General features: G+C 51.6%; 1 pseudogene; it reads left to right on the forward strand.

Annotated features, from left to right (window-relative positions):
- Positions 1-4,327: 4,327 nt before the first annotated feature.
- Positions 4,328-5,801, forward strand: LOC126576970 (vacuolar protein-sorting-associated protein 36-like; annotated as a pseudogene).
- Positions 5,802-20,501: the final 14,700 nt, after the last annotated feature.

Genomic DNA, 20,501 nt, shown 5'->3' on the forward strand with positions numbered 1-20,501 from the left:
TTCCGCCGATGCGATGTTGCCAAATTACGCCAGGCAATCTCAAATTATGACCTGACCTCACTACAGACTGTCAGTATTGATAATGCAGTGACCGCCTTCACACAGTTTATGATACAAAACATAAATGCAACAACACCGCTGGCGGATCCTCCCAGGATCCCAGCATGGTCCAATCCAAAGCTCAAGCGTCTGAAGCGAAGGAAGAAAAAACTACTAAGAATACACAACAAACTGAACACAGAAGATTCCCAGGCTGATTACCACTGTGCCAGCGATCGCTATCAGAGTTACAATAGGCTGAGGTACGGTAATCACATCAAACGTGTTCAATCGTCATTGTACAGGCAACCGTCCCGATTCTGGAAAACCATGAACAATCGTAGAAACTCGAAAACCGGACCCCCCAGTAACGTGCACCTTGGAGATCGGATTGCGAATGACGAGAAGGAAGCGTGTGAGCTCTTCGCTACGAAGTTTAAATCTGTGTTTAAACTACCCGAGTCTAACATCATGGCAGCTGGTGATGCTGCCAGCGTTCCTGCTGGGACATTGCAGTTCCATGGCATCTCTGTAACACCAGCAATGGTATGCTTGGCCATCAACCGCCTGAAGGATACATGCAACCCTGGACTGGATGGCATTCCTGCGCGTCTGGTGAAACAGTGCAGCGCGGAACTGGCGCCTGTTCTTTCGTGGATTTTCAACCTGTCGTTACGGACGGGCAGTTTTCCAATGGCTTGGAAATGTTCAAGGATGACGCCGATCCTAAAAACAGGGAACATCCACGACGTTTCGAACTATCGTGGCATCACATCGTTGGGAGCGTGCGCGAAAGTCTTCGAAATGGTAGTGGTCGATGCCCTGGCCTTCTGGGCAAGGCACATCATCACCCCGTTGCAGCACGGTTTCGTCCCGAAGCGCTCAACCACCACAATCCTCATGGAGTTCTGCAGTTTCTGCAGACGTCACCTGGACCGTGGATCGCAGGTCGACGTTATTTACACGGACTTTCAGGCGGCATTCGACTCGGTACCTCATGAGCTCCTATTAGCCAAGCTAGCCAGGATTGGGCTTTCGGAGCTCATGATCGATTGGTTCCGTTCTTACCTCACGGGCAGGCAGTACCACGTCAAACTATCTACGGAATGTTCGACAGTATTCACCAGTTCATCAGGCGTACCGCAAGGCAGTAACTTGGGCCCCCTTTTGTTTAATCTGTTTATCAATGACCTGCCTGACTCAATTCAACACGCTAAAGTACTCCTGTACGCTGATGATGCCCGGCTCTTTTCTGAGATAACGTGCCTCGAGGACTGTCGAAAGCTGCAGGTTGACATCAACAATCTGGAGGCCTGGTGCACTAGGAACGGACTGACCATATGCATAAGAAAGTGCCAATCCGTGAGCTTTAGCAGGAGTAGAAACCCCGTAATCTGTAATTACGTGATCGGTGCCGAATCGATAGCCAGGGTTGAGCGGCTGAAGGATCTAGGTGTAACATTGGACAGCGGTCTAACATTTCAGCATCATATTGATTGCTTGATTACGCGTGCCAGAAAACAGCTTGGTCTTTTCATACGTATGACTCGGGAGTTTCGCGACCCTGTATGCCTTAAAACTATGTATTGTTGTATCGTCCGCTCGGTTCTGGAGTTTGCCTAAGTCGTCTGGTGCCCCCATTTCGAAACGACAATTGCTCGGCTTGAACGAGTTCAAAAGCATTTCACGCGATACGCTCTCATCCGTTCAGGGCTCTTTAACCGTGAAACGTTACCTCCGTATCTAGCACGTTGCCTCTTACTCGGTATCGAACCTCTCCGCACGCGGCGCGTCATTGCACAATGCTCATTTATAGCTAGCCTAATTACGGGCCAGATCGACTGCAGCTCCATCCTCGAAAATCTTGACTTTCTTGTACCGTCCCGTAGTTCACGCACCGCGCCCCCCTGCATTTCGGTCAGTCTTAGTCGCACAGTGTCAGGACAATTTGAACCGCTAACTTTTGCATCCAGACAGTTTAACGCCAACTTCAAGAACTTTGACTATAACATCTCTCTTGACAACTTTCGCGGACGAATCCGCACGAATGCGATTGATGTAAGCGCAGGCCACCCTGTACAGTAACCATACTCGTAGTATGCGTGTTAATGCGGCGATGAGTAGACTTGATTAAGCCTCTGGCCCGTCAAGCTAAACAAAACAAATAAATAAATAAATAAATAAATAAATAAATAAATACCAAATAGCAAGGCTGGCTCTGCTTATGAAAAATGTGCCACAGAAAAAAATGCCGAGAATGCTTTCAGAGCGTGTGGAATTGTGCCTATGAACTCGGAGATATTCAATGACACGGATTTTGAACCAAGCGCAGTAACAGATATTCCCCAGAATCCTGTTTCGGTACCAAAACAAACTATCGAACCGAAGCGGTTCGAAGCCCCATCAGTTCCTGATCAAATCCATACTGAGGGTTTGGTTCAAGAAGAACCGCTGGATTTATCCAACGGATTGGACATTTTGGTTGATCTTGAGGAGCTTAGACCACTTCCTAAGCGCAAAACTCCTCAGCAAAGAAGGAAGAAAGGGCAAAACTCTGAGATAACAACAAGTAGTCCGATGAAACAGAAATTGGAGAACAGAACAACCAACAACCAACAGAAGAAGGCGAAAACATCCGCAAGAAAAAAGAAATGAACTGAATTGAATTGATTTTTTTTGTTTGAAATGTGTTATGAAATAGTTTTTCTTATTAGAAAAAAAGGATTTTTTATGAAATAAATGATTGTTTTATTCAATAATGGCTTATATTTACTCTAGACTTCACACTTCGACCAGTTTTGAACATCGATGAGGTTTTATTTCGTATGCGCACTCTTGCCCCAATGGGATGTAAAGATGTTAGTGCAAGACCTGTGGAGAGCGGGGTGCGCTTGGGATGAAGAAGTGTCACAAGAAAGTCATCAAAAGTGGCAAAGTTGGATGCAACAAATGAAGGGTCAAAAGGAGGAGGTCAAAATACCCCGAGCTTATTCCGGCGAAGCTTCATCCAGTGAAGTGACGAAGTTAGAACTACACGTGTTCACCGACGCCAGTGAGAAAGCATACGGATGCGTCGCCTATTTTAGAGCGATGATAAACGATAAACCACATTCTATACTAGTAATGAGTAAAACGAAAGTGGCGCCGTTGAAACAATAAACTATTCCCCGAGTGGAATTGCTGGCGGCATTATTGGGCGCAAGGCTGGCTAAAACTGTGGAAGAAAGCCACAGAATAGAGGTAGCTAAACGATTCTTCTGGACCGACTCGCAAACCGTGTTATCATGGATTCGATCGAATCAGCGACAGTATAAGCTGTTTGTGGCTCTTCGAATAGGAGAAATTTTGTAGTTATCTCGGGTAACAGAGTGGCACTGGATTCCCACCAGGGAGAACATCGCAGACGTACTTACGAAGAAAAGTTCATTGGATCTAACCGATGTTGAAAGTGCGTGGTATAATGGACCGGGGGTTTCTTTACGAAAACGAGCTAAGCTGGCCCCGACAACCGGAAGTAACCGCCAATACGCAGGAAGAGTTACGAGCTACCCTCCTCTACCACGATGTGAAATTACCGGATATGTCCGAGGTCATCTTCAAGGTATCAAAGTGGACTGTCTTAGTTCGCGTAATCGCGAGAGTGTTCAGGTTCTTATCGAACCTAAGACGTAAGAGAGAAGGACTAGAAATTGAATGTTTCAAAAGAACAATTGCAATGCAGAAGAAGCTAGGCGCCGCTATCGAGAAATCAGGATGTAAGCAAGTTCAATGGGCCGCTAAAGGAAGTCCGAAGTCAGCAAGAGTTCCTCTGAAATAGGAAGAGTACAAAAAGGCTGAACAATTCTAGCGCGCATCGAGCGTGCGTGTAAAAAACGCGGTGACAAACCATCGTCTGTGCCGTGTTGAGCATCGAGATTCGCGTCATGAAGGAACACGTAGTGCATCGAGAGGTGGGGGCAATTTGCCTACCTGAGACGGTCGCAGCATCGCGCACCGAGCGCGCATCGAGCGTGTGGGTAAAAAACGAGGGGGGCAAACCATCGCCCTGCGCTTTGAGCGTGTCGTTACCACGAGGGTCGGTACGGGCCGAGGTCGTCGCCCTGTGACTTGTACGAACACGAAAGTTTCTGCGTGCGAGTGACAGACAGCAAGTTTTGTTGCTGCGTGTGTGAGCAACAAATAGTGATTTGGAGCATTGATGCTTTAGCAGTAGAAAGCTAGATGGCTCGTAGCGACATCTAGCTGACGCCGAAGAACAACGAACACTCAAATACACACGGGAAAAGAAATGGAGGGGGCAATTCGCCCGCGGCGGTCTTCGTCCGTCAGCTCCGCTCCTGTTCCTGTAAAAACCACCAAAAAACCGATGGAGAAGATAATCAACGCCAGTTGTCCGAAGGTGCTAGTCACGGACGTGGCACCCGTGAACTGGCGAAAGATGTATGAGCAACAGGCTGAGGAGGTAAAGGCGCAGAGGGAAACGATCGCGCAGCAGACGTCGGCGATCGTTGAGCTGACGAATCAAATCAGCGAACTACGGCAGTTGTTGCAATCGCAACAGCAGCAGGACCAGCAGCTGAAGCAGCAGATTCAACAGCTCCCACAGCAACTGCAGCAGCAGGTGCAAGAGTTGAAACAGCAGCAGCAGAAGGAGGCTCCGCAGCGAGACCAGCCACAGCAGAAGAAGGTGCAGCAGCAAGAGCAGCCACCGAAGAAGCAGCAGTCGCAGAGTCAGCAACAACCGCAACAGCAGCAGCAAGAGCAGCCACAGAAGAAGCAGCAGTCGCAGCAGCAGACGCAGCAGCCGCCCAGCCAACTGGATATGCAGCAGCTCTTCACGCAGTTTATGCAGGTGGTTGTTGCGCAAGGGGCGATCTTTCCGAAGCAGCAACAACAACAGCAGCAGGCACCCCAGCGCCGCACAATTGCGCAACTAGTGGGGGAGAAGAGCGTCGTTGGTTCCGCCGAGTGGAACCAACAACCTACAAGGAGTAATGCAGGAAGCAACACCCCCCAGCAACAACAGCAGCAGCGCCCGATGGTCCAGCAGAAGCTTCCACGGTGCGACGTCATCAAAGTTACACTAGCGAAGGACGTCCCCTTCGAGGAGGGCTACAAGGACATAAGTAATGTCCTCAAGACGAAGGAGGACGTGACGTTCGGACGAAAGACGTCAACCGGAGAGGGAAAGTGCTTCCTTCTCAAAGTCCCACGCGAGGGAAATAGCGCAGACCTCCAGAAGAAGGTAGCAGATTCTCTCGGCAAGAAGGCTGAAGCAGTGAGGGTTCTGCAGGACCAAAGCGCGATAGTGGTCAGACACCTGGACCCGCTGGAGAACGTCGATACCGTCAAGCGGGCCATCGCCGGGTTGCTCAAGGTTGAGGAACAGGCTGTGTACATGACGGTCAGCATGCGCTCGCTGGATAGTGGGCTGCAAGTGGCGGTGGTGCGTCTGCCGACACGGTACGCCCATCGGCTGGACGGGCAGCGGGTGACGATGGAGCTGACGGTAAACACCTTCCGACTCCTGAAGGATTCGCTGCAACCGCGCTGCTACCGTTGCCACCTCACGGGACATCGGGAGCATGAATGTACCATGCCGAAAGCTGACACCCGCCGCAATAACTGCTGGAACTGCAGTGGGACAGGCCACATCGCTAGCGAGTGCATAAGCGAGGCACACTGCTTTCTTTTGCGCAGGAAAACACCGGCCTGGCTCTCGAGCCTGCACAGGAGCAAGTGTGCCCTCCTCTTCACAGTAATGCAGCAAAACCTAATGCACTGTGTGGCTGCCCAGGACTTGATGAGGCAAGCCGCTAGAGAGGAAGGAGCCCAGGTTATCCTCATATCAGACCCGTGGAAAATCCCTGCGGAAAGGGAGGCGTGGCAGGTGTCGGTCGGCCAATCGGCGGCGATCTTCGCATGCGGGACCCAGCCATTCCAAAGGGTCAGGTGCCAGGCGAATGGGATGGTGGTTGCGGACATCGGTGGCATCACATACGCCAGCTGTTACGCCCCACCCCGTTGGAGTTTCGAGCAGTTCCAGAGCATGCTCCGACGTCTCGAGGCCACGTTGCGAGGTTGCACCAAGGTAGTGGTGGGGGCGACTTCAATGCGTGGCACACAGCATGGGGGAGTGCCCGCAACAACCTGAGAGGAACAGCGCTGCTGGAGACGATGGAGTGCATCGGTCTTGTCTGCGCCAACGTGGGCAACACCCCGACCTTCTTGGGTAACCACGTGGGAGCGTCATCCATCGTCGATGTGACATTCGCCACACCGAACGTCGTACAGGACTGGCATGTGGCTGATTGTGTCACGCTGTCCGATCATACGCAGGTCCGATTCAGCGTCGGTGATCAAACCGCGGACAGGCGACCGCCTCAAGCAACGGGAGCGGTCTTCAGGCGATGGTGCGTCAAGCAGTTCGACCCGCAGGCGTACAAGTAGACCCTGGATGCCTGTGGTCTGGGTGACGCAACAACAGTCGCGGAAGTCACTAGTCGACTGATGGAGGCCTGCGACGAAGTGATGCGGAGAGTGTCGGCCACTCCGGGTGCGCACAACGGTCGTCCGGTCTACTGGTGGACCGATGAGATCGCAGAGCTACGAGCTGCTTGTCTCCGGGCGCAGAGGACAGCACACAAGCCGTCGCCCCCTGATGTGCGCGAGCAGCGTCGACAGATTCTCCGGGAAGCTAGGAAGAAGCTCAAGAAAGCCATCAAAAACAGCAAACGGAGATGCCTTCAGGAGTTAGCTGATGCCGTCGAGGACAATCCGTTTGGCGAGTCGTTTGGCATCGTCAGAGGATGGTTGCGAGGTGGTCCAACACCGCAGGAAAGAGACCCAGAAGTTCTGCGCAACACTGTGAGCGAGCTATTCCCGCGCCGACAGCCGTCGACATGGCCCCCTACGGAACCTGGCGATGGCCTGAGCTTGTGGCCAGTCACTAATGCTGAGCTGCACGACATCGCGAAGAATCTGAACCCGAGGAAGGCGCCTGGACCGGATGGCATCCCGAATGCAGCCGTCAGGACAGCGCTCCTTGAGCATACGGATACCATCAGGAGAGTTCTTCAACATCACCTGGAGAGTGGGGTTTTCCCGGAGGAGTGGAAGCGTCAGAGGCTGGTGCTGCTCCCAAAACCTGGGAAGCAGCCAGGATCTGCATCAGCATTCCGTCCGCTGTGCATGATCAACAACCTAGGGAAGGTGTTTGAGCGGGTTATCCTCGATCGACTGAACGATGTCCTTGAGTTCAGTGGGGACGGACCCAGGCTCGCACCACAGCAGCACGGTTTCCGGAAAGGGCGCTCCACTGTCGGTGCGATGGAGACGCTAGTAGAGAAGGCGCTGGAATCCTTGTCGGCTCCCACTGACCGTGATCGACCGGGAGTTCTGCGACATTGCGCCGCCATCGCATTGGATGTACGCAATGCGTTCAACACGGCGAGCTGGACGGCCATCGGGAGGGCTCTCCACAGCAAGGGCGTCCCATCTGCCTTGCTTCGGCTGCTGCGGAGCTACCTCACAGGGAGAGAGCTACTTTATGACTCTCATGACGGCGTTCAGCGTTGGGAGGTCACCGCGGGAGTGCCACAGGGCTCGACTCTTGGACCGACCCTGTGGAATGCCATGTACGATGCCGTGCTCTCCGTACCACTCCCAGCAGGCACGGATATCATCGCCTACGCGGATGACCTTCTGATCGTGGCTGCCGGCGACAAGCAGGAGAGGGCGATGGAAAACGCGGTAGGAGTAGCCTCAGCTGTTCAACGGTGGCTAGCGGAAAACGATCTAGAGCTGGCTGTCCAGAAGACGGAGGCCATCATCTTCTCCAGGAAGCGGACGAGACTGATGCGGACTTTCCAGCTGGATGGTGTGGAGCTGCCGATTGAGGACACTCTTCGCTACTTCGGCGTGACCTTCAACAGGCATCTCGACTGGAAGAACCACACTCTGGCGGCGGCTGAGAAGGCAGAGCGACATGTGCGGAGTCTTCGGCCTCTCATGCCTAACCATGGCGGTCCGAGCAGCAGCGTTCGACGGATCCTAGCCAGCGTAGCCGAGTCGACTATGCGGTATGCGGCTTCGATCTGGGGAGGAGATGCCATGGGCGTCCAGGAGAATCGGCGAGTGATCGGCGGTAGGGTTGAAGAAGTTGTCATCTCGAAAGATGGAAGATGTAGACAAGCTTGGGTTAGAACAAAAAGTGGTCTAGTAAAAAGGGCACCATCGAATCTAGCGGCTGTAGAATTAGAAGGTAACGTGGAACCAGCTAGTGACCTGACCAACGTTACGGGTGGGGATGTTGAGAACAGCTAGAATAAGTAGGAACCCGAGTTAGTTACGGGTCGGGGTGGTGAGAACGGCTAGATAGTGGTGAGGAACTACGGCTACCTGGGCAGGGCTGAGCGCCTAGAATAGTATATGTAGTACGGGTGTTGGCACGCGGCCGGCACTCACCAAAAAAAGGATTTATAACGGGCGCGGTGAGAGGAACGGCCGCTCTTCCGATCGCGCTACTTATCCGAGTAATACCGAGAATAAACGGTACCAACTTAACAACGAAACGAAACGTCGGCAGAATCATTTGCCACAGGACCATCGAGGAAAACGAACGCCAAGACCGGAGAGAAATACAGAATTTTGAGCTACCACTTCGGTGACGATTCAGAATTATATTTTTTTCCGGTATCGTAGCTGCCGCTACGAACAACAATGACAAATCAAAATTGAGAAACCTATTGCAAACTTATCAAGACGTATTTAAAGATGACGAGTCAAAACTACCTTTCACAACGAGAGTTGAAGCAAAAATTAGGACAACAGACGAAAACCCCGTTTATTGCAAGACCTATACTTATCCGCAAGCTCAAAAAAGGTTTGCTAACGGCGAATCTAAAGTCGCTATTGCTGAAAGCCTCGGGATTGCGGAATCTACATTGCGTCAAAGGCTGAAGAAGGTTAATTAAAAAAAAAAACCTGCCTACGATAAATCAAAATTTAATTTGTTGTATTCTGGTTTTAGGGCTATGGTGCGCAAAAACTTGGCCGGTTCAGACCAATCTTCACCCAAGTGCAAGAGGAAGAACTGGCCGACCATTGTAAAAATCTCGATGACTACTTCTACGGTTTATCGCTGATAGACTTTCGAAGAGCGGTTTTCCAGTACGCTGAGGCAAATAAGGTTGAGCATGGATTTAATCAGGAAGCGAAGATAGCTGGCAAAGAATGGACACATTCTTTCATGCGCAGGCACAGATTGTCTTTACGAACCCCGCAGCAAACCAGTCTTGCAAGGATGATGGGATTTAACCAGCTGCAGATGAACAAGTTTTTCGACAATTTGAGCGAAGTGTCTAGAAAGTATTGTTTTACACCTGAACGGATCTACAATATGGACGAAACCGGAATGTCCACAGTGCCCAATATTGTTCCGACGGTCGTTTCTACGTGTGGCAAGAGAGCAGTTGGTAAAATAAGCTCGGCTGAGAGAGGAGAACTTATAACGGCGGTGTGTGCTATGAGTGCTGTGGGAAACTATGTGCCACCAGTCCTATTCTTCAAAAGAAAGCGCCAAAAGCTTGAGTTACTCAACGGGGCGCCTCCAGGAACAGAATTGTTCGTCTCTGATTCAGGATACATCAACTCGGATCTTTTGTTTAAATGGATGCAGCATTTTCAGAAACACGCGAAAGCGACAAAGGAGAACCCGGTTTTGCTTATCTTGGACAATCACAGCACACATCAATCGTTGGATACAGTTCTCCTCTGTCGAGAAAATGGGATTATTTTGCTGTCTATTCCCCCCCAACAGTAGCCATAAAGTCCAGCCGTTGGACCGTTGTTTCTTTCAAGCCCTCAAGACTAAATACGCTGAAGCGTGTAATAACTGCTTGTATCTCATCTCATCTCATGTATTGTGGAAGAGTCATCACTCCATATCAAGTGGACGAACAGTTTGGAATCGCGTACTGCAGATGTGCAACAATCGAAAAAGCAGTGAACGCGTTCAAGATGTGTGGCATCGTTCCTATTAATCCGGCAATTTTCACAGAACAAGATTATGCCCCAAGTGAAGTGACTAATTTTAATCAGTCAAGTAACAATGAAAACATTGAGCAAGGACCCAGTACCTCCAGTTGTCCAGTAGCGACGGAATTGACAGAATTAGTGGTGACTAGTGCTTCAAATGCTGACCACAATGAGAAGCTGAAACCGTCCTTGATTTCTCTGCGTAGTGTGCTAGAATCGCTGGAGAATGTGTGTTCGGAGAGAATATCAACCGTACCGATTTCCCCTGAACAGTCGGAGTCGATATCATTTGCAGAAATCAGACCACTACCTAAACGAGGGGAACCACAGAAGAGGCGAAAACCAGGCCAGCGATCGGAAATCATCACAAGCACTCCATACAAGGAACAACTTGAACTAAAGGAGCAAGCCTAAAAAAACCAGATCCAGTAAACGTATCAAATTGTTCAATCAATAAAAGAGACCGACTAATAAAAGAAATGTGATTGAAAACAACTACACATATGCTTTCGTGATTATTTGCTGCATTTTCAAGGATCGCACTTTTGCCCCACGACAATCGCGCTTTTTTTTTATTAAGTAAGGCCGACAAAGATAAAATGACCCACAAAGAAAAGGACTGCGGGCAAAGAATAATTTGTGAATGCTGCCTAAAGGGCAAGCTGAATCGCAAGCCTTTCCAGAGCAGAATCGAAAAAAACAGATCGTATCACTATTAGTCGCGATGCTGAATCTATGGAATTGAACAATGGATCAGAAAGGCAATCGCCGAACGGTGCTGGCCGCTGCTGCGTCTGGCTCAGGAACGCCGCCCAGGTCAACACTATGCTATGCCTGCGACAACAACGGCCATGTGGCCCGGGTCTGCCCGGAGTTGCGCACGCGGTCACATGAGCAGCGAATACGCTTCATAAGAAGCATTGACAAATGCGGCAATTGTCTCTCAAGGGGCCACGACGCGCAGATGTGCACGCAGCCCACGAGAGAATCGCCACACGGGCAACCTACGAGAAAATCGCCATACGAGCAACCTTCGAGAAAATCGCCAGCAACGCACGCATGTGTGCCCACCTTCAATCCCACGAACGCGCATGAACCGTTAGCACTTACTTCGTTAGTGAAAGGTTCACCGCCCAAACCGTATGTTTTCCTGGCAACAGCAAACCTCATGGTGCAGGACAATGACGGGAAACAACGCACAGTACGTTGTATAATAGACTCCAGGAGCCAATTGCACATAATTACTCTCCTGCGATTGGAGCTACAAGCAGCGCTGCTGCTCACGGAATTGTATATCAAGATACGAGATGTGCTGGGTTCACGAGTAAACTGCACCCGCTGGAGGACGAATTCGCAAGTCGCGCTTACGTGGATCCGCTCAGATAGCTCCAAATGGGACGTGTTTGTGAAGAATCGGGTGAACAAGATTCATGCTGGTACAAACCCAAACGATTGGAAATACGCTCCCACCGACGCTAATCCAGCCGATATAGTTTCGCGAGGGACTACTGCCAAGAAATTGGTACAGGAAGATTGGACGAAATTCTGGCTCAGTGGGCCGGACTTCATATCGAGTGCCAGGGAATACGATACGGAAGCTCATATCTACGCCAGCACCGCTGAGACTGAATTAGCGCAGCCCAATTACGAGGGCGCACCCCGTTACTATGAGGAGCGAAATAGACGACAACATTTCACAGTTTTCGCACCATACGTCATTGTCGAAAACTCAGCGACATTTTGCATGGATTGGTCGCGTAATTCGAAATTCTCGGGCTATGGTTAACCGACTAACTGACACTGAAGAGAAAAACCAACGGAGTACAGGTCCTCTGACCACTACAGATCTAGCGTACGGTTTGTTTCTAATTGTACGCGAGATGCAAGCTACTATCTACGGACAACAAGTCAAAGAGCCTCACGAATCCGGAACGACTTCAAAGAGAGGGCCACTTCAACATCTAAATCCGGTCCTCGTCGAAGGAGTCATTCGCGTCCAAGGTCGACTGGGCAACGCTTGCCTGCCCACCGATGCCAAACGACCCATGCTGATCCCCAAGTCTCATCCGTTCTTTCGGGTTATCATTCAGCATCTTCACGAAGAAAATCTCCACTGTGTTGTGGACGCAATTATAGCCGATTTTCGAACCCGATTCTGGATGAGAGATCTTCGACGAACGGTCAACGGCGTACTCTCCCGCTGTGCGAAATGCGCTAAGATACGGCAGCGCACATTAGAGCAACAGATGGGACAACTACCAGCCGCACGGGTGAATCCATCACCGCCGTTTAGCCACACCGGAGTGGATCTTTGCGGTCCGTTCCAAGCTACTACAATCTCGAAATCGAAAGCAGTGATGTCAGTGTTCGTATGCATCTTCATATGCTTCGCCACGAAGTTGGTACATCTAGAGGTCGTCGAAGACCTCACAACGTCAGCGTTTATTGCTGCTCCCCTACGATTTGCTTCAATACGTGGGCGACCAGAGTGCGTATACTCCGACAACGGTCGGAACTTCGTTGGAGCCGCACGCGAGGCAACACTGCTTCATCGAACCTTCAAAAAGGAAGCGCAGCAGCGCAAGGTAATTGGAGCGGCGGCAGAAAAAGGTATTCATTTTTCTTTTATTCCTCCCCGCAGCCCAAACTTCGGAGGATTGTGGGAATACGACATTAAGTTAGCAAAGCGTCTGTTCAAGGGCGCCGCAACGGGTGCCCACATGACGCTAATGGAATTGCAGACGCTCATGCACCAAATCGCGAGTATCCTGAACTCCCGTCCACCTACGGCAATGCGTTCATACTCCGACAGTCCACAAGCATTGACTCCGGCGCATTTCCTCATCGGCCGTCCGTTCAACACTATCCCAGTGCCGTCCACTCTTCAAGAAAATGTGAGCAGACCCATCACCAGATGGAGGCGTGTGCAGAGAATGGCACAACCATTTTGGAGACGCTGGAGCAGCGACTACCTTGCGGAACTTCGGTGCCAGGTGGAGTGGACAAGGAAGACAGCTAATCTTCAAGTTGGACAGGTAGTCCTGAAATGCGACGATAACCTTCCCATCGCCCAGTGGCCGATGGAGATCGTTGTCCAGGTCATCCCGGATGGCGAAGGCACGGTACGCGTGGCGAGCATACGAACGAGCAGTGGAGTGTATAAGAGGAGTATACGGTCGAGGACGGAGATCGAGGAGTATTGGTTGTTCCTATCGAGTCTCCGAGGAACGCGGAAGCAAGAAACGTTTTCTGGACAAATAAAAACTGTACCACGAAGGATTCGTATAATTTCAGAAGCCAACAAGTGATAAGGTGAAAACAAAGAGAGGGAGAGAGAAAAGAGAGAAGTGCCGACAGCGCCAATGTCAAAACCATGGCGGCAGTCAGAGGCACAGTAAAGGTAGACTTCGCCAAGGTCCCAAAAAGGCCTTCACAGATGGAGGCCACCACATTTGTTATGCCCCAATGGGGACTTACAACAGTTGCAATCTGGGGCTGGAGCAGGCCAGGTGTTTTTCACAGAGCTCGCGAGGTTGGCAGTGCTATTTGGAGACGGCGACGAATAACTGGAGACGGCGACCGTTATCACGAGTCCGTCATTCTCGACTCGTTCGCCGCAAACGAACCCATGACCTTGGGCCAAAAAATAGGTCATCGAGGTTGTGCTTCTCCGTTTTGACCATCGTTCTTCCGTGTTCGCGTCCGCACTTGCTTCCGTTATTGGTTCGCGGAAGCCAGTTCGTTGCACCCGGGTCGCTGAGGGTAGCGACCGAACGTTGGCGGTCTACGCGCGAAAACACAGCCGCGAAGAACCCGACTATGGGCGATGATGGATTCGAGCACTTCGAGCACTATGGGAGATGATGGATCGAAAATGGTCAAAAAAAATAATGACCAGGAGTGCAACCAAGGCAGCCAACGAGGCAAAGGAGAAGCAGGCAATGGAGAAATTAACCCCCGTGGAAGATGCCGAAGCAGTGAGTGGGGATGAGTCCGACAAGGGCGACGCGACTATCGTCAGCGAGGACCCCCTGACATTGCTGGGGACTGAATGCAGAGCCAACAAAGAACGGCTAATAGCCGCTAATAGGGCGATCGCATCCTTGATTCTAAGGATGAGCTGGCTCGAACAGCAGCTACAGCAGCAGCAGTCGCAGCAACTGCAACAGCAGCAACAGCAGCGCCAAAAAAGGAGAAAGAGCAGTAAGAGAAAAAAGAAAGCGAAGAAACCAGGCCAAGGAGCCCAAGAGGCTCATCTGCAGCAGCAGCAGCAGAAGGGGCAGCAACAACAACCGCTCACCAAGCCGCGCACCATGGCGCAGATGGTGAATGATGGCGGTGTGCCGGCGTCGGCAGAATGGTGGTACAAACCGACCATAGCAGAACAACGCCAAAGTGCCGCAGAAAAGAAGCAGCAACGTCAGCAGCAGCAACCTCAGACGCAGCAGAACGGGCGGAAGGCGAATAAGAAGCCGGCAGACAAAGAGGGGGTCCTACTGGACCTCATCAAAGTGGTACCAAACCCCCCGCACACGGTGAAGGAGGTATGCAAGCTGGCGTGGAAGGCCGACCCCAGCGAGCAGAAATTCCAAGAAGTACTGTTCCTGAACGGCGGCTGCAACATCATGTGGTATACATGTGCGCTCATGTGCACGTAGAATTATAATGTGCACACGTATACCATTCCCGACCCAAAATTGCTCACACCTCAGAAGAGCTACGCTCCGGCATTCGGCAATGACACTCGGCACGCGCCACGGCATGCGTTCTGCTGATGCGGTGTCGATGTTATTGAACCGTTCGATCGGCCGGCCCGCGTTGCGTTAACTGCATACATTCTGCTGACGCAGTATCGACGATAACGCTGGCCGCTTCCGGAGCGTAGGGTGGTGAAATAGACAGACCTTCTCATATCTCATTTTAGCGCAGGGCAACATAGGTCTCCCAAAAACCCTGATTCCCCAAAAAACCTGTATAAAAAGGCCAGAGCGCCGAATAAAGAACCCCAATTGAATCGGACTCGACACTGACTACACTTCATTTGGTCCTCGCTGGTGATAACCTTCCCGGTTCACCATAGCTTGGATACCTTATGCTGAAAGAAAGGTTGAACAGTCCGCCCAATTAAAATCCGAAAATTCGCGCGCGTCCACCAGTCAGAAATAACATATCACACCATGCTGGAGTGAGAGTGGTGCAGTCGATGCAGCATGTCCTCTTTGAGTGCCCGCAGTTCATTGGCGTGCGCGAAGAACTCCTCGGGTATTCAGAGGAGGCCGAGGAGCACATCAACAGCGACAACCTGGGTGAAATGCTTCTGAGGGACGATGAAACTTGGAGAAGGATCGCATCGGCCTCCAAGAGGATCCTCACCGCCCTCCAGGAGGCATGGAACGCTGAGCAGGCAAACGTTCGGCCTCCCCAACAACAGGCTGCTCAACGCGGTGCCGAAAGACCAGCAGATGAGCAATCTGACGGACAGCAGCCACGGCAGAACCAACAACGGAGCAGGCAGCAGCGGTCGACGGCAACAATCAACCCACGCGAAGAGCTACGGCTGGAGGGCGCCAACCTGAGACAGCAGAGGCGGCGCCTCGACCAACGGTTGGCCACGCAACCCGACTGCCCGGTTCTACTCGCCAGGGAGCAGCGACTGAATGCTAGGATGGCACTCCGTGCGGCGAGGATGAGTGGAGCAGATGATGGCAACATAGAAAGGCTTCGGGACGAGCTTAACGATGCTCAGGCACGGGTCGCGGACATCACCGATGAGCGACGACGGGCGAAGAGAGTCGCGAGCCGCAAGGAAGCGCGACCGCGGCTAAGAACCCAACACTAGCAGTGACGTGACAGGAAAAAAAAGGGACGGACAACAAATGACATTGCTTGCCTGCGGTTAAAACCCATAGAATCGTCCATCCTCGTCCAACTAAAGGACCCCAGCCACGCCCTTCGAACCGTCGAGCAGAACGACGGAAAGCACTCGCTCGAATGCGACGGGGAGAAATTCCCAATAACCGTTACGATGGTTGATAACTCTGTGGTCGTGAAGCTGCACGACCTGACGTCCGACACCACAGACAAGATGATCGGCGATTTTTCGAGAGGTGCGCGGAATCCGCACGAGCGTGAGGATGAAGCCCTACCCATGCGCCGGATTACCGGACGGCCACCGCTACGTGACGATGGTACTATCGAGGCCGGTGCCCTCGTATGTTACCATTGGAGGGGAAGAAACGCTAGTGACATATCGGGGCCAGGAGCGCACTTGCAGGAGCTGCCGTTTAGCTGTGCATCACGGAATGACATGCACACAGAGCAGAAAGCTGCTTGCCCAAAAATCGAGCGTGAACGAGCGGATATCATACGCGGCGGCACTTGCAAGCGCAAATAGCGGTACAGCCGAAACCCTGGTCGATCCGAAGAAGAACGCGTAAAAACGGCGAGCGCGGCACTATCTCCGAGAGAAGGGGCAAACAACGACTATCCTCGGGACTTGGTGAGAGCACTAAGAGCAGAATCGAGCGCACCAATCCAAGAAACAGACGCACTTACGCAAACATCGGTGAGTACGCTGGAAAGAACACAAACAGCCGCGTCCGCGGGCACAAAAGCAGCAACTCAAAAAGCAAATGACAACCGTTCGAATGAGATAATGCAAGTGTCATCTAACAACTCCTCGGACATCGAGGAAGAGCTGGCGATGGCAGCAGCGTCGCTCGCTTCCATGCGTCCTCCGTCCCCCTCTTCTTCTAAATCGTGTGTTCTACCTGGTAAAAGAAAAACAAACGATAACCCCAGTGATGGCGAAATGTCCGGCCCTCCGACCGAAACGCAGCCGAAACGAAAGCCAGGCCGTCCGCCCAAAAAAACAGCGAACAGTAAGCAACACAAGCAGAACAAGAAATACTCCTCCCGAAAACAACATAGGCAAAGAAAAACACATCACTGTAGTCACATCATAGAACGCAAGAGGTCTAAAAAACAAAGTAGACGCACTCCGCCTAATCATAACAGAACAAGAACCAGTCATTATTGCACTACAAGAAACACGCAACACAATCATTAACTTCTACTCATATCCTCCTCATAGCAACTCCTGAGAATCTAACCAAAATCATCAATGAAGCCGCAATACATAACATACCTAAATCCCACGACACAGATAAACGAAACATAAATGGACGACTCGCCAAACTAATATCAAGCTTCCTCGAGGACCGGAGATTCAGAGTCCTGATTGGTAATACAAGTTCGAGCAAACTCACTCTCGAGAACGGTGTACCACACCCGGTAGGCGCCAGAGCGTGCAGTGTCGTCTCCTCTTCGTAGAGCTACAGATGAACGACAATGGTTGCAGCGAAACTGCAATCCGAGTAATCCCGCTGAACTGCAACCGGAGTAGAGCGGCGCAGAACCTCCTGAACCAGACCGCTAGAGAGGAGGGAGCAGACGTATGCCTCGGCAGCAGCAACGCAACGCACGAGCACGGGATCGGAGAGCAGCCAGGACGATAGAGGCTGATCCGATGAAACGGCAAGTGATGGAGGCACGACTCCGTCTACGACGAGCACAGGACGAGCTCCGCGCAGCCCAGACATCGGGTAACTCGGAGGAGATCGAGCACTGTCGACGGGCTGTTGACGTAGAAGCGGCGATCCTCGCAGTGGAGAGGCGATTTCGGCGCCGGCACCTGCAACAACAGCCAAGGGCAGCGATAGGACGCCCGGTTCCTGTCGCCAACGCGGCGTAATGGGCTCTCGCCCGCTCTGAAAGGAGCGGTGCGTAGAGTACAGTGCTGGGAGTAAGCGGGAGGGCCAGCCACACCAGCGGATTAGCCTGAAAAGGAACGGATTGCCGTTAGTGAGGCAGAGGGCTAAGGACCGTTTAGTTGAATAAATATATAATAATAAATATATGATGATATGATTGCTCATCATTTAGACGTAAAGGCAGCATATCTCCATGGCACCTTGAATGAAGAAGTGTATATGAAGCAACCGCCAGGCTTTGCCGCACCAGGCAAGGAACATTTAGTATGTCACCTGCAACGCAGTATTTATGGTCTCCGTCAGTCAGCCCGATGCTGGAATCAACAATTGAGCAACGTACTGGGGAAAAGCGATTTTAAAGTTGCAGCAGCAGACCCTTGCCAACTCATTAAAAAGATCAATAACACGAGAGTGCTGTAAGCAGTATATGTGGATGACATAAAAATCGCATCTAAAAGCAAAGAAGAACTGAATAACGTATACAATGATCCAAAGGAAGAGTTTAACATGACATCGCTAGGAGAAGTGCAAAATTTCCTAGGAATCAACGTAGTACGTGAAGGGAAAACCATAAATGGACTTAGGATAAATATAGAAGCCTTATCGGTAGTCTATTATATCTGGCAGTAGTTGCTCGCCCGGATATCGCAGCAAGTGTAGGTATATTAGGAAAAAACGTGAGTGCATCATATGAACGCGACTGGACAGTAGCGAAAAGAGTGCTTCGTTATTTAAAGAGTACACAACATTATCAACTGCAACTCGGAGGAAAGCCACATCAGGATTTAATGGGGTATTCGGATGCAGATTGGACTGGTGACGTCGAAAGTCGACGATCGACTTCTGGCATACTGTTCAAATTCGGTGAAGGATGCATAATGTGGGTGAGTTGGCGACAAGCATGTGTTAGTCTCTCGTCTACGGAGGCTGAGCAATTGCTCTCGGGGAAGCTTGTCAAGAAGCTGTATTGACTAACACAAAACCCTAAGAGATAATAAAGAGTCAGTGGAGTTCGAACCATCGAGACAAACGTGTCGAGTCAAATCATTTTAGCGCAAGCGGCGCGCTCAGTCGGGCTGTCAACGCCAGGATAAAAGCGGACGACGAAGGGGGATCGCTCTCTTTTACTTCTCCGGCGGCCTAGAGGACGGACGGTCCTGCACACCCAAAGCACCATTCGGCGTGGAACGCGGCAGCAGCAGCAGCAACGCAAGAAGCGACGCGAATCGAAGCGTAAGCCAGCCACCATACTCTGCTTGTCCGTCGGTGGACGCTGTGAGCGTGTAATGTACCGAACGTTGCCGGAATTCTCTACACGCTACACTCGATTACTATTCCAATTGTGCGGTGAATATTAACGGAAATGCATTGTTAAATACGAACCGAACTAATTATAATACAAACGAAAAAGTGTGAGGTGCTTGTGAGGACCCGAGCTGTTCCAAATTCAAATTGTTTCCAAGACGTTAATAAGAGTGAAATAAAAGTTGTTTCTAAATCTGGTGACCCTTAAAGTGATCGTGAACACGCGAGTGAAAAAACGACGCGCAGTCCGCCATCGCGAACTGAGAACCGACGCGCGGCCACCATTTCAAAGCGAAAAAGAATCGACACCCAGTGAACAACCAGTGGACCCAAAAAACGATATCCAGTGATCAATAGTGGCCGAACGAGGAAACGAGAGCCCCGGAGCAAGCAAAGGAACCGCCGAACGACACGATTACGGTAATAGAAACCCAAAGAAAGGCCGGTGAATGACTCCTGGGAGTCCAACCAGAGCCACACCGGCTACACGCGCAACGCAGCTGCCGCCTACCCGAACGCCAAGCCCCCCACCCGACCCCGGAAACGACTCACTAACACACCAGCCGGTCGACGCTCCCCCCGTGTACTCCGAAGGCCTAGCCACCCTCACCCATCGTGTGACACCCACGACACTACACGTTTCCTCCACTATGGATCGCGAAATCCCAGAGCCTCCAACTACTCGCCCGGGAGATAGCAACCCGGTCGTCGAAACGGTACAGCAGTACCGGATCAACCCCCCTGAGCTTAACCTCCAAGACCTCACTGCATCCTTTTGGGCCCTGGAAAATTGGTTGACGGCTACCGGCCGATGTGGCCGATTCACTAACCCTGTACCGTCTACCGACCCCCCCCCCCCCCCCCCCCCAACCACTAGTAAATGAAGTGAAGACTAGAGTGTTCGAGAACGATGTCACGCGGCTGCTAACCGATCTGTCAAAGAGGGTGGAAGACCTAGCCCGCGCGACCCGTCACTTAACCACACGCGACTCCCACCGTCACACTAACACGCACAATACCGATCACCACCGAGGAGAGGGTCAGCGCTATTATCATGAGCGCTTCGGACGACAAGCTAGGAACTGCCGACCCCCCCTGCACCTTCGGCAACCCCCGACCCCAACCCACCACGAGATTCAGCCTGACTCACGGCCGCCGTGGCTCCCCCTGTCCTTCAGGGAAGCTGCCGCCTCATTGTCCAAGACCGTCGGACGAGACAGTCCTTCTTGGTCGACACGGGGGCAGACATTTCCATTTTACCACGCAGAAACGCAGCAACGGCACGGTCAAACGACATGCAACTGTTTGCAGCGAACGGGACTCCGATGCCTGTCTACGGAGAGTCGC

The sequence above is a fragment of the Anopheles aquasalis genome, chromosome 3 (assembly GCF_943734665.1).
Source record: "Anopheles aquasalis chromosome 3, idAnoAquaMG_Q_19, whole genome shotgun sequence".
NCBI classification, from domain to species: domain Eukaryota; kingdom Metazoa; phylum Arthropoda; class Insecta; order Diptera; family Culicidae; genus Anopheles; species Anopheles aquasalis.